General features: G+C 44.4%; 1 long non-coding RNA gene across 1 annotated transcript in view; it reads left to right on the top strand.

Moving 5' to 3' along the window:
* The first annotated feature begins 2,393 nt into the window (after positions 1-2,393).
* LOC121836193 overlaps positions 2,394-14,493 on the top strand; it is a 53,801-nt gene continuing 41,701 nt past the window's right edge. The window contains exon 1 of the long non-coding RNA XR_006077825.1: positions 2,394-2,516. This is a non-coding gene — a long non-coding RNA (uncharacterized LOC121836193). The remainder of the gene's footprint in view (positions 2,517-14,493) is intronic.

Here is a 14,493-nt window from a genome sequence, read left to right as displayed (position 1 = left end):
GTTTTGTAACATGTATCAGTGATATTGCCACGCGCGTTGCCGAGCAAACGCGTGGCCGCACTTGGCTCTCGCGCGGAGGCTCCGGGTTTGATTCCAGGGAGCGGACTCCTCTTTTATTTATTCTTTCAACTTGACATTCTAGTTACGTCGAAAACCTTGTCGTCTGATTGAGTTACGAATGTTTTGCGCGCCGAACATTCTAAGCCTAATGTTCCAGAAGCCCACGCGGGTACAAAAGGTGCTCCGAGTGGCGGTCCGAAGTCACTCTCGAGTATCGCCCCAGCGCTCGATCCTGGTGTTTCGCCAACATCGACGCCTGCGACGCTAGCCTTGCTCTATTTCGTTTTGGCTACAAGTTTGCCCCATTGAACGTTCAGTTTCTTCAATTATTCGCCGCCTAATCATTTGTCATTCGTTACAATATCCTGCTCCTTATAGTTGGACTGCATAAAAAAGCCCTACGATAATTCCCCCCCCCCCCCCTTTTTGTATTGTTGCATGTTAATAAACCATTCGGATAAGCCAGGTTTGCGCAGCCGTATAATTGTCCTTGTGTCTGACGTCAATGAAAACTACGCAATTCGGAAGTATCCGCAAAAGTAATTGAGTTACATTTCTAAGTATTTGTACTCGACTCAAGATACTTTACAGTGAAAGTAAGTTGGGTAGTATTTTAAATACTTCATGGCGCAGGTATTTAGTAACTTAACTTAAATACTTTTATCGAGTATTTTGTCCAAACTGCATGAAACGCACCCTTGTATCCCAAATATTGGTCACTTAAATGATACAAAAAATTAATCTTTGCCTCTCCCCTTGTCCCCAACCTTCAAACAGAACAACGAATCTTCACTTCACGGAGAAGGACTTGTATTTTTCAAGACTAACCTTCGAAGGTCATACCCTCTTCTTTACTTGCTCGTCTTGCGGACGCCAACATCGAGAAGCAACCGTTGTTAAGTTCGAACAAGGGTCTTTGTTAGATTGAAACGTGTGAGGTTGTTGAAAAAAAGGTCGTGCAATGTGGGCTAACAGTACAGTTGGCTTCTATGAATCGCCCATCCCAAACAGGAATGTGGTAAAACGCTGAGATTTGAAGAGGTGAATATTTCAACAAAAAGAACTCTGCTGTCGTGTGTCTTCGTCTCCTGTTGCCCTGCCATCACTGCATTCAAATTCTGTGCTGGCGTTTAATGGGATAGATTAAAAAAATAAAGCTTTGCTTGATCTAACTAATTATGGTAATCAGAAAAAAATGCGAATGTAACGTATATGTAACGATACGTTTCATTTTTTGAACTGCAACGGGAACGAGTTCCTTTTTCAGAGATGGAACTTGTAACGGGAACGCGTTCCAAAAATCAGAAGGAACGAGGAACGAGCTTTCGTTCCTTTTTTTCAGGAACGTGTACAACACTGGGTGGAACCATAGTTCATCCGAAGTGACTCATCGGCTTGCGACTCCAACCGCGGCCCCCTCCCCGATGTGTACGCGAACTTGCTTAAGTTCGCGTACACATCGCGAACTTAAGCAAGTTCGCGATGTGTACGCTGTTACTGTTTTAGAGTGCAGCTCTTAGGCGCCCGTTTCCAGCCTAAGCGGCGTCGCCGTCGCCGTCAGTGTAACCGAGGTCACCCCCAGGGTCACGTGACCCTCCAAGGTCACCACAAGGTCACGCGACCCCCCAAGGTCACGAGACCACCAAGGTCACGTGACCCCCAGAGGTCACGAGACCCTAAGTCACGTGACACCCTCCCAGGTCACGTGACCTCGGGGGGGGGGGGGGGGTCACGTGACTTGGGGGAGGGGGTCACGTGACCTCAAGGGGGAGGTCACGTGACTCCCCAAGGTCACGTGACACCCAAGGTAACGTGACCCCCCCCCGAGATCACGTGATACCCTCCCCCAAGTCACGTGAAACCCCCCCCCCCCGCGAGGTCACGTGACCCCCTCCCCCCCAGGTCAGGTAACCCCCCCGAAGCATATTCAAGAATGAGAGGAGGAGAAGGAGGAGGAGGGGTCTACCCTTCCCCCAGTACCCTTCCCTCCTCCTCCTCAAGAGCTGCGCTCCAATTCGGCGTTACAGGGAGTTGTAAACGGCTTTCACTTTTTTCGCTCATTCCTGCTTGAAGGTTTCACTGATGACGTTTCCCGTATGGGAGACGAAACGTTTGATTAAATTGTTAATCTTGTTAAGTAAAGTCGGCGCAGTTTTTTGATCATTATGATTCCCGGCTTTTGGAATATTTGCACTCAAAATTATCTTCAGAATATCTGAAAATGCAGACTCGTCGTTGAACTCGCGTCAGCTGCTGTAGTTGCCCTTAAAGCGAGCTGTCTTCTCTTCGTAAAAAAATACCTGGGTCTCATTTTTTTCTTTCACACGCAGATGTGTCAACTCACTTCGGCGTTCCGCTTCAATGTAATTCCAGGCTCGAATGTGGTGCTAGGCTTTGACCGCGGTAATTCCAATTACAGCGTCGCTTACGACAGTCTCAACACTACCATTACGAAGGTAAGTGCCACAAATACTTTCAGCATCTTGTGTTTATTGGTGTTCCGATTGGTTTATTTTTTTATCATATCTGCCCCTTCAATTTAATTGCGAATATATACAGAATTTATATATATATATAATGTGATTGTCGCTAAAGGTCGTACATGATGATTTAATTTTGGATGGGTTTTACTATGAGGCGTGATGGAATGGCGGTTCGACAATGCCCCCAGCCAAAAAGCACGAGCCTTCTGGGTGCGCGTCTTCAGACCGAGCTCTTTGTCTTCCTCTTTTCCTAACATTATCCCCCGGCTTGTGGAGGCGCCGGTCATCCCGCGGCTTCTGATGGGACAAGGGTTGTGCAATTAGCCGTTCGGGCGGTGATAGGGCCGAATTCGTGCGTCGCGTACAATGTCTGACGCGTGCGACCGACGGTCTCGACGGGGCGACAGAGGTGCCACCTCGTAGTTTGTGGTCGACAGTTGGCGGATGACGCGCAGAGGCCCGATGTACTTGTTCTGGAGCTTTCTATATCTTCCAACAGCACAAGAAGGTGACCAGAGGAGTACTTCATCTCCGATGTTGTAAGTCGCTGGGCGGTAAAATGAGTTATAGCGGAGCATATGTTGCTGTTGCAATAGGGACGTGTGGAGGCGGGCGATTTGGCGGGCGTCTGCGGCTTGAGAGACGATATGGGCGGGATAGGGGTCCAAGGGAGGATCGTCTACGTAGGGGACAGTGGTGTCCAGCATTGTGAAAGGTTCTCGGGCGTAGAGACGGTAATATGGGGAGTAGCCAGTAGTTGATTGCGAACCGTATTGTAGGTATATGTGGTGTAGGGCACGACGGTATCCCAAGTAGTTTGGTTGTTACAAACATACATTGAAATCATTTAGGTCGAAGAGTGGTTGAGGCACTCGGTAAGTCCATCAGTTTGCGGATGGTATGCGGTCATGACAATATGAATGGTGGATGCCATTTGCAGAACTTCGCAAAGAAGCTGCGAAACGAAAGCGTACCTCGGTCACCTATAATATATTGCGGCGCGCCGTGGCGGAACAAAACATTCTGCAAGAAGAAGGTGGCAACTTCTTCGGCAGTGGCAGTTGCAACGCATTTGGTTTCAGCGTAGTGGGTGAGGTCGTCAATGGCTACAATAATCCACCTATTGTTCGTTGTTGAAGGAGAAATGGACCCAGCAGGCCGAGCTCTTTGCTTCCTCTTTTCCTAACAAGATATATATATATGGGCGGTTTCATCTCAAATCGTGCAGGCAAAAAGGGTCGAATTTTTAATTTTGATGAAAAAAATATATGTTATGGCGCGGTTTCTAAAACCGCAGTCGACACAAACCGCAAGTTCGTCGGATTTTTCGTTCTCGACTTATGAATTCTTAAAGAGGCCGCGGCGAAAAGCAGTGTTTTTCACACCCGTCGTGGGTCGGATGTTTCGCTTGATCTCCCGCCATGGATTTTCAGTCCACATTATATTATCTTTTTTTAGGCACTCTGTGGGCACATTTAAAAGGCTCCAATGCCATGAAATAATTTTAGGCATTTTGCTTTTTTTCTGTAAAAATGTCAAAAACGCCTCCTCGGTCAATTGTTGACGAACTTTGACAATTAATTACTGGAGATCTACTTGGGTTATACCGATATGTTTTATGTCCACGGAGAGCCCAAAACACACTCTTTCTATTTATTATAAAATTCCTTGGCTGTATAAAATATTCTTCGCGGTACGTTTACGTTAATATTATGCAAAAACCAAAAAGTACCATTTTTGAAATTGATTTTCTCAAAAAACTTATTTTTTATTTTTTTTATTTTTTGTTCAAATGTAGATATGATAGTTGTCTACACGAAAATCAAGCCTAGAGAGTGTATATTTTGTTTGCATGTTTTATATTTAGGCCTCCATATCGGAAAAAGACGTCTTTGTTTTGCAAGACCTAAGTCAGACATAGCGACCCATACGTCTCTATGAATTGCGAAAACGTTTTCTTGAATTTTCTTCTGCATTTTGTAATCAATTATAAACAGATTTTGTGGTATTGAATATTTATGTATGTTTTGATAAGAGCGGGAACCATGAGATACATATCTAACCAAATCAGCAGGCCCAGTAGACTTTCAATAACCAAAAGGCACAGAGGTCGTATTGTTTCGATTTATAAACCTTTCAAAGTAAACTAGCACGACTATCTATTAGCTGTCATATTACTAAGACAAAGAAAGTCACCACATTGTCGATATATACAATTCTTTACGAAACCAAACACTGGGGCTTGTTCACAGCACATCGCACAGGTCACCAGGGAATGTCCTTTCACTTCCGTAATACACAAAAGTGGTTACACAGAAACGGTCCGAAACACACAGAGAGTGTGTCATGGAGAGGGGTAGGAAATAAAAATAAATAAATAGGAATTAAATTGCCCAACTCCCATCTTAACGAAAATTGCGTTAAAAAAAAATAAAGTATTTAGGTTCGAGTGGTGGCAAGGCTATAGGTCCACGGCTGGTGGAGAGTCAGACAAAGAAGTCGACGGCACGTAAAGGTAAAACAAAAAAAAAAAATCAATAATTTAATAAAGAGGGAAAACTCAGCCGCACATGACACGAACAAAAAACAACTCCCCCGGGCATTCCCTAAACGGGACGCAACCAAATGCGTGCGAACAGGCTCTCTACATCACCGCCTGGCCGCTACGCCATGCCGAAATAAACCCAACAACCGAACAGTGCTAACAAAAAGTTAGTAAAAAAACATTGAAAAAAAAAAAACGTTCAGAAAAAACCGCACCCGAGAAACAAAGTTCAGCGGGGCGAAGAAACACGCACGAGTCGGTCCCACGACATTGAAGTCTGCAGGATGACGGCGTCCAGATGATGCTCTAATCTGTTCCTCCCTCTATTACGCACATCCACGACGGCTGTGCGGAACAGTGGCTGTACGAAAGAAAGTGAAGAATAGATTCGAGCAGGCGATGCGCGAGAAGGTAACCGAGACTATGCTTCAAGCTTCATATCGGGAGAGGAGCTTTCGAGGTAGTTTCTGCAGTTACTCAAACTTTCTCTGTCCCCTTTCCTTTTTCAAAAGAACACGTCAGCCGGCGCTAACGTTTCATCTCGGGAGAAGCCCACTCTTCACAAACGGTTATAGTTGACAAGGAGGCTGACTTCGACCCAACTAGTCTCCGGGCAGAATACAAAGACAAGTATATTTACCAACACGCTCGTTTTAATGTCAGTCTCCGGGCTTTGCTGTTTCCAAAAGAGATAACCCTTTATAAGGACAGAACGAGCGGGTTGGTGGGGATAATTAAACTTAAACACTCCCTTCTCGTTTTCTTCCTCAAGTTTAATAGATAACCCTTCGGTGCTATCGGATCTCCCCGGAGAGAGAGAGAGAGCACGGCCGTTTCAAGGTAAGGATAGGGCGCTCGAAGCTAGGGCAAACAGGCGGTATCGTTTCACGCATGCACGGATGACTGGTTTCAAATTCCCCCACATCCCTAACGAAACCGGCCCATCTTCGTGTGTGCGTCTGCGGGATTTCTGTCCCGCGCCGCCGGTTTTAGCGCGCACGTGGCGTTGTTTTGGCTGGCAGAACAGTTGTTGACCGTCGACATTGTAAGGCCCTGGTGTCCTCATCCTTTCAGGCAACGATTCCATTGCTTTCCCTTGTGCAATACTCTGACAGACTCCTCCTGGGTGGCTGTCACTGTTCGCCGCGTCAACGACAGAATCGTACCATTTCCCTCCTCGTGACACAGGGTGCGCTGCTCGCTTTACTGTCACGGGCCGTCCCATCTAACACAACGAGCGCGAAAGGTCGTGGTCATCTGCTGGCTCCGAAAGGGCGGGACGTTCATGCAGGCCAATGAGGGCCCCGAATCAATAAGACGTCTGCCGACTCCTACACGTTAAAAATTTACGACACCTGCTGCTCTGTTAATAAGTGTTGCTTTTTCTTTTTGGAACTCCTCCGATGTAGCTTGCCGCCTATAATAAAATTTAAATAATCAATAAATATATCTGGGTGGAAATACTGTATTTCATTTTTATGTGGGAACGTTTAAAAAAAGAAAAAAAGTATTTCCAAGCTTGTGAAGACGCGCAATTCGCAAGTCCATTTGGAGCCGTAAAAACACTTTTTTGTACGATATTGATGCTTAAATGTAGAACATACAAACAAAATATACACTTTCTAGGCTTGATTTTCGTGTAGACAACTATCATATCTACATTTGAACAAAAAATAAAAAAAATAAAAAATGGGTTTTTTGAGAAAATCAATTTCAAAAATGGTACTTTTTGGTTTTTGCATAATATTAACGTAAACGTACCGCAAAGGATATTTTACACAACCAAAGCATTTTATAATAAATATAAAGAGCGTGTTTTGGGCTCTCCGTGGACATAAAAAATATCGGTGTAACCCAAGTATATCCCCAGTAATTAATTGTCAAAGTTCGTGAACACTTGACCGAGGAGGCGTTTTTGACATTTCTACAGAAAAAAAGCAAAAGGCCTAAAATTATTTCATGGTATTGGAGCCTTTTAAATGTGTCCAAAGAGTGCTTCAAAAAATATATTATAATGTGGACTGAATATCCATGGCGGGAGATCAAGCGAAACATCCGACCCACGACGGGTGTGAAAAACACTGCTTTTCGCCGCGGCCTCTTTAAAAATTCATATGTCGAGAACAAAAAATCCGACGAACTTGCGGTTTGTGGCGACTGCGGTTTTAGAAACGCCGCCATAACATATATTTTTTTCGTCGAAATTAAAAATTCGACCCTTTTTGCCTGCACGATTTGAGATGAAACCACCCATATATATATATATCAGAGTGTCGAACCGGAACCGAACCAAACCGAAAACCGGAACCGAACCGGTATTTTTTCCGGAACTGAACCCGAACTCGAACCGTTATATTGTTAGCGCGATGAACCCGAACCGGAACTGAACCGGAAAAAAAAATAACGGTTACCGGCTCATGTCAAAACGGTTCGGCCACGCGCTGTTGACAATGATTGTGCTATCAATGCCATTTGTTTTTTAAGTGCCGTCAACTGACACACACCTTGCTTACATATTTTTCTTCTCCACTCAGTCTTAGGAATATAAACGCTGCATCCACGAATCTTGACATAGGAACCAGTATTGCGCTGGTCGCGGCTTGCACGGAAAAAAGAAAATCGGAAGGCTGTGCAGAAAAAAAAAAAAATCGCGTCACGGGATTTCATTTTTCTACAATCTCGTAAATCCTAAATGCTGCTGTGTGCTCATTTCATAACACGTTTCTAGAACGCGCGAGTTCTTGAAGCTTGCATCCATCAGAATGAGAAAGGAAAAGGCTGTGGAGTTCGATAATAATGCATCGGGGTTCGTATAGGCACTTAAAAGCTGACATATTTGTGAGACAGCGAACTCTTCTATTTTAATATTCATCCTATTACGGCCTTCTGGCGTTGCGTTCGGTGAAGTGTTTTTCATAGTCCGTATCTTGTTCAATGAAAACTTCTTTAAGGCCACGGTCCCACTGAATCTGGCAATTTAGGTACTTTTTGGCAGGTCATTACTCATCTCCTTTTAAATCCTGTTTTGTGGGATTGATGTCATTCGAAAGGCAATGCAATCCTCTTTCATTTGATATTATGTGTGTATTGGTTTATACTGCTCATGCGCATTTGTAGCGTTGCGAATATGATGGCGCGGACCCTCACTTGCTCCGCTAGTTCATGTTTTACGAACGATCCATTAAAGATAACACGGTTCCAATATAGCAGTTTTGTTAAGATGATGTCGGAGCAGAATGGGACGATACACTTTTTTGGTGTTTGCAGTACTTTGTTTTTTTTCATCCCTCCAAATATTGTCCTAAAATTGACATATTTCAGCACAAATATGTTTTTAATGACAACCGTTAGGACAATGAAATTAGCTACAGATGTAGTGCTTATAATTGGTAATATGCAAAAAAAAATTTAATGTTGTGTAAAATTTTTTTGTTTAGATATTTTATATCAAACGTAGCATTTTTTGTGCTTCGAGTCATGGTACTTTAAATGCCACTTAGGAAATAATTAAACTATGATAAAATCTTTTATAACATTTAGAGCTACAATGGTTGCCCAAGAGATGGAAGATGGCTTTTTTTCATTTTCAAAGTCATAACGCTCCAGGAGCCCTTCAAACTTACCTGTTTTTGACGCATATCTTTTTTAGACATCAAACAGATTTACTGGCATCTAATAATATTTATTGTTTGGAATAGATACACATTCCGATGTACTAAATGTTCACAATGATCTTGCTTTGGTTTTTTAATAGGTGTAGAGCTGAGCTAATTTTAAAAACAATTAAAAACTGTTTGGGTGTTTTGTTGCGCTACCTGGCGGATGGCAGACAAACTGCTGATTTCTAATGTTCAAAAAATTTCCGAGGGCGGCGTTGGCGTCTGTATCATCATCAATCTCCGTGTCTTTTTACCTTCACATTTAAAAAAATATATTGCAAGATTTACTATCGATAAATGAATGGTTTACGTACTGGGTCAGGTTCATAAATCTAAAACAAATAATTAGACAAGCGTAGCGTGATATAATGTGTTCATTATTCGATATGATTGAAATCAATAAACAATAAAGACGAAGAGGAAAAGAATGCACCCGAGTTCACTTCATGCCTAGAGTCACTAAATAAGCTGCGCTTAGAGTATCAGAACTCCGTTCCCAACATTGTTTTGGGGGCCGCCATTTTGGGTCTTGTGCAGAGCAAACGCAACTGCCGATCGTCATGATTCAAAAGTGCGACTTCCTCAGCATTAGATCCGGTGTCAGGAAGCTGATGCAATATTGCTTTGCTCTGTCGTGGAGTGTTTAAATATTTGTGGAGGACGGAAAAGCGTTTTCTGTGATTTTAGATAAAGCTTCAGATAATTGGCAACCGTGATTTTAAGTCACAATATGGCCAAGTGTCGCTACTCTGAAGCGTAGCTAATTTAGTGGCACAAGCGGGAACAATGAGGAAGAAGCAGGCGTCAAAAGGTAGTGGTTTGTGGAACCCACGGGGCTTACGTCATGGCGCCTTCATGTATAACAAGCTCCTTGAACAAGGGCATGAATAGTGTCATTAAATAAGCTACGTTTCAGAGTAACGACACTTAAGCATATTGTGACTTAAAATCATGGTTGCCAGCTATCTGAAGCTTTATCTAAAATCACAAAAACGCTTTTCCGTCCTCCACAAATGTTTAAACAGTCCGCGACAGAGCAAAGCAATATTGCATCAGCTTCCTGACACCGGATCTAATGCTGAGGAAGTCGCACTTTTGAATCATGACGATCGGCAGTTGCGTTTGCTCTGCACAAGACCCATAATGGCGGCCTTCACAACACTGTCGGGGAAGAGTGTGCTGATACTCTAAACGCAGCTCATTTATTGGCTCTTGTTCCCGCGAAACTCATTTTCCCTGACTGAAACTGAAAATAAATATGAACAATACACCATTATTATAGCTTATTTAGTTATAACCAACTACACATAATGAGAGAAGGAAGCGGCTGGATAGGAGAAACGCGGGTTTTATGTGCGACCGTTCTAACCGTCTCAAAAGAGAGAACGCGCGAGCTTTCGCTGGTTTAAAAAAGGCATCCAAAGAAAAGAGGCGGCACGCTGTGTTCTTTGTGTTTATGCGTCTAATTGCAAATTGTTGTGTGTATGTTTATACAGCCGGAAGTTAGTCCGCCTCATTGGGCGTCTAGTGTCTCAGCTGTAGATGAGCAATTTAGCCAGTGCCGTGCAACCGAAAACCTGGGGTCTTTAACGTGCACCACGCAGTAGGGATACACGACCGCACGCCGGTACGATGCTCTTCCAGATCGATACGGGCAGGGGCGGGGAGGGTTCTGCAGTGGTCCGAGCTGGTGTGCGCTAGATCATGCACTCGGCCACCGACCCCCCCCCCCCCCCCCCCCCCGTCTAATTTATATACAGGTATAAGTATTTGAAGATCGACGATGGACGTCGATCGTCTCGAGGTAATGTAACGTAATAACATTACATAAATAATAAGTTTGTTGAAGGACTGAACGACTCAATTTTTCAATTCTTGGATTGTAATATGGCGGTAGCCTATTGTACTTACTGTTGATGAAGAGCAATATGAGGTGACGAGGTAATGATTACATGATGAGGCTCTATTGAGGAGTTTCAGCGACGGTGTCACCGCCCTGGCGGCCGATCGCCGAAAGAGAACGAGGGGGATAGCTTCGCTGGGCGTTGGCTTTGTGTATATGCGTTGGCCGCGTACGTAGGCTTATAAACTTCGGCAGCAAGAATATTACGCGGCTCTAGTGTTTCGGTACGAGCAACAGAGGTGACACGATCTGCTACGACTAGCTACGACCACCCGCCGCAGCGATGCAGGCGTCGGAGGAGCGCAACCTGTGTACTACGCAGTCAGTCGCCGTCGCCGACGCAGGTCGTTTGGCATTCAGGGCTTGCCGCCCCGGGTTCTGCGCTTGTACTTGGAACCGAGTATTATTTCCTGTGCTTGTGTATGTGCTCAGTGGCTGGATATGGAGCTCATAGAGCAGTTCTTCAGACACAACAGCGACTCAAAGTTGACGGCGGAGGGCCTTGCAGCAACGCTTTCGGTTGGTGCACGGGTGTGACCACTACACGGATAAATTTTAAGATTGCAGCTAGCAAGGTGGGCCATAGTCGCTTTATGTTGACACGATTTTGAGTGTAAGTGCTCCGTGCAAAGGCGAATCTATCGCGTTTCTAATCCACCTTTGTTTTTGTTGTTTTTAGTACGCACGACCGACTGCTGCAAATGCTTCTTTACCGATCACGGAGTGAATGTCTTCGGCCTTACATTGCGGAACGCCCAATAAAAAGTCATATTCATTCAGCGAGAAAACTTCCTTTTCGAGTGACCTTCTGATCGATAATTTCTTCCGTACTTAAGTGCTTTAATCAACACGATCGATTAAGTTTGCTTCCCTAGTTAGGACATTTTTGTGCCACATGCGGGCACTAATGCTTGGCACGATCGATGTATGCCACTGGTGGTATTTTGAATTGGTTTACTTCCAAAGCTAACAGTGTGACAGGTGGGACCATTCAATTTGCTAAAAATGTGGCGATATGGGAATTTCGTTGCATAACTAACGTTAAGATTGATAAGAAACATGCTCATGTGATGATGCATGTCTACAGCATAAGCTTTGCAGATCCAGAATGAATGTGCCTCAAGATTTTTAATGGACCAAATTGGTGATTACACGGCAATAAATATTTTGGTGAAAAACTGCCCATTGACTCGGTAAGTTTTGATCGTGACCATGGTGTGCTGTTGACAAATTAGGTAATGGCACACCTTTTCCCTGACCATCTGGCTTCAAGGGACATTGCATCTAGATGTGCTTAAATATCTTTATTTCAAGGTTCAGTGGACCCCTCTGCATCATTACAGGAAGGCAGTCTAAAGCCACAACAAACAGCAGCAGTGAATATACAGTGCATAATAACAGGCACCAGTGTCCAGGCGTAAAGTCCGCAGAAGCCAATTTGAGCATAAAAATGTTTTTGTTTTGTTTAGATAGTTTGCATTTGGTGTATAATCCGCAGGGCCCGATTTCCGCGCCCAGTGCATAGTCCGCCAAGCTGGTGTGTTGCGTCTTCGTGCTTTTTTTCCTGGGTGGCATTTTCTTCAGAAGTTCTTCGGCGAACGCCATTGGGCCTGAAGAACTGCTCTTGAGGCCCATATCTAGCCACTGAGCACACACAAGCACAAGCCGTGAATGCCAAACGAGCAGCGTCAGGTGACGGCGACTGACTGCGTTGCGCCCCTTCGACGCCTGCATCGCTGCGGTGGGTGGTCGTAGCTAGTCGTAGCGAGATGATCTTCACTTCAAGCAAGAAATCTTGCCATACCATAGTCAAGATATGTGTGCAAGTGTTCGACGACGTGGGCTCTCTCATGTTGCTGCAGTTATCAAGAAAGGCACATATCAACAATGTTGCGTGTTTGAGGCTGAAACTATGACGCATACTTATCTAAACCTAATTTTATCGGTCTGCGGCTACAAACATTTTCGTTGACGTTGCTTAGATGATGTAACTGTTCAGGCCTCCATTAAATGGTGTTGCAAACTCTTCGCTTGTGTATGAAAACCTATTTTCGCCCTAATAAAAGACATTTTCAAAAGGACACGTGTCTTCTGCTGATACATATCTTCCAATTTACAATGCAGAGGCAAACAGAAAATCAACTGCATACATCTACCACTTAGCATAAGCACCTTTGGCGTTCATTCTTGAGCACACTCAAATATCAGCTTGGTTTGCTCTTGTTTTAGAAGCTTTGCCCTGTTCTGTAAAAAGAAAACACTTAGAAAAGCTTTACCTTCGTTTTCCTTCTCGCATTTAATAGACTTGTTTGTCAGCAGATATCACCGTGGCACATACAACTCGAATGAGCGATGAGACTATTGCTATTACAATAAAGCTTTCCACAAGAGCCAAAACGAGGCTTGTAGGGGTGCACAAGCACATCGAAATGAGATTGGCGCTTCCGGGGCTTGTTTACATTATGCGTAAAAACGGGACGATCGGCGACCAGCTGATCGCAATATAACACCAAGGATACCGATGTTTCGATACATAGAACGCAGGATAAAGACCTCAATCGTCCCTTGTATGCTGCAGTTGTCATAATTTCCATCCAACCGCTTTTTAGCGCAATTAGCTAGAACAACCGAAGAGTTCCCAACACCTTTTAATGCGAGGCCTGAATGGTTACATCATCTACTCAACGTCAACGAAAATGTTTGTAGCCGCAGACCGATAAGTTTAGTCTTAGATAAAGTACACGTCATAGTTTCAACGCGCGAACATAGTTGATATGTACCTTTCTTTGGACCCACGTACATTCGGTTCAACTTGATGACAGCTGCACCGGCTGCACCAGCGTGAGAGCTCACGTCGAACACTTGCACACATATCTTGATTATGGCAAGATATCTTGCCCTCGACTGGCTTGAACACTTCATTTGTAGCATCACGGTGGGTCTTGGTTGAAGCGATGATCGTCTCGCACACGGCAACAAACAGAGAACGACACGCTTTGTTTAATTTATACTCTGCCAGTCTACGGGCGTCGCAAACCTATCCCCCTCTTGTCCGCCATGTTGGATCGATCGGAGCGCCCCCTATATTCGCTGAAACTCCTCAATAAGGACGACGACATTAGTGGGTGTCGAACCACAACGTTCAGTGCCTGACTTGTTTCAAGTATCGTGTACCCAAAGACTTTCTTCACCCATAACAGGATATGGTAGAATCAATGAGGATGCTGCTTTACAACTGTACGTGGGACAGGAAAACTGCACTGTGCAGAAGCGCGGCTTATTCGTTAATATGAGGGACGGATTTCTAGGAGCATTCCCTGATTGACTACTTGAAACAAATGGCCTCGTTGACGTAAAGTGTCCCCGTTCCAAAAGATTCTTGAAGCATACTTAAACCGCGAAGGAGTATGAGGCGAAAAATAAGAAAAAGGAGCCTGGTGTGAAAGGTCCAAATCACCACCATAGCTTCTACTACCAAATACAAACGCAGTTACACAATACACAAAGAGAGTTTTGTGATTTAGTTATATCTACACTCAAGGGCATTGATATCCAACGTATTCAGAGGGATGACACCTTCTGGTCAACCAACATAGAGCCTTTTCTACTCAAGTTTTACATGGAAGGCCCGACTTCCGCTGAAATTCCTCACGTAGACGAGTTGTCCGACCGAATAAACTGCCATTACACCCGATCTGGGAATCTCTCGATCTTCGTTCGTAGGATCATCAGATCAAGGGGTGTGGCTCTTCGTCCGCCGAATATTGCTTCGGTGGGTGTTTTTACCGTGTAATATGAGACCGTCGCGTGCTGCTGGAACAAGAACCTGGCGATTCTTCACTG

This window comes from Ixodes scapularis, unplaced genomic scaffold (assembly GCF_016920785.2).
Source record: "Ixodes scapularis isolate PalLabHiFi unplaced genomic scaffold, ASM1692078v2 PGA_scaffold1__304_contigs__length_218370807, whole genome shotgun sequence".
Lineage (NCBI taxonomy): Eukaryota > Metazoa > Arthropoda > Arachnida > Ixodida > Ixodidae > Ixodes > Ixodes scapularis.
This window is presented reverse-complemented; position numbering and strand designations above follow the sequence as displayed.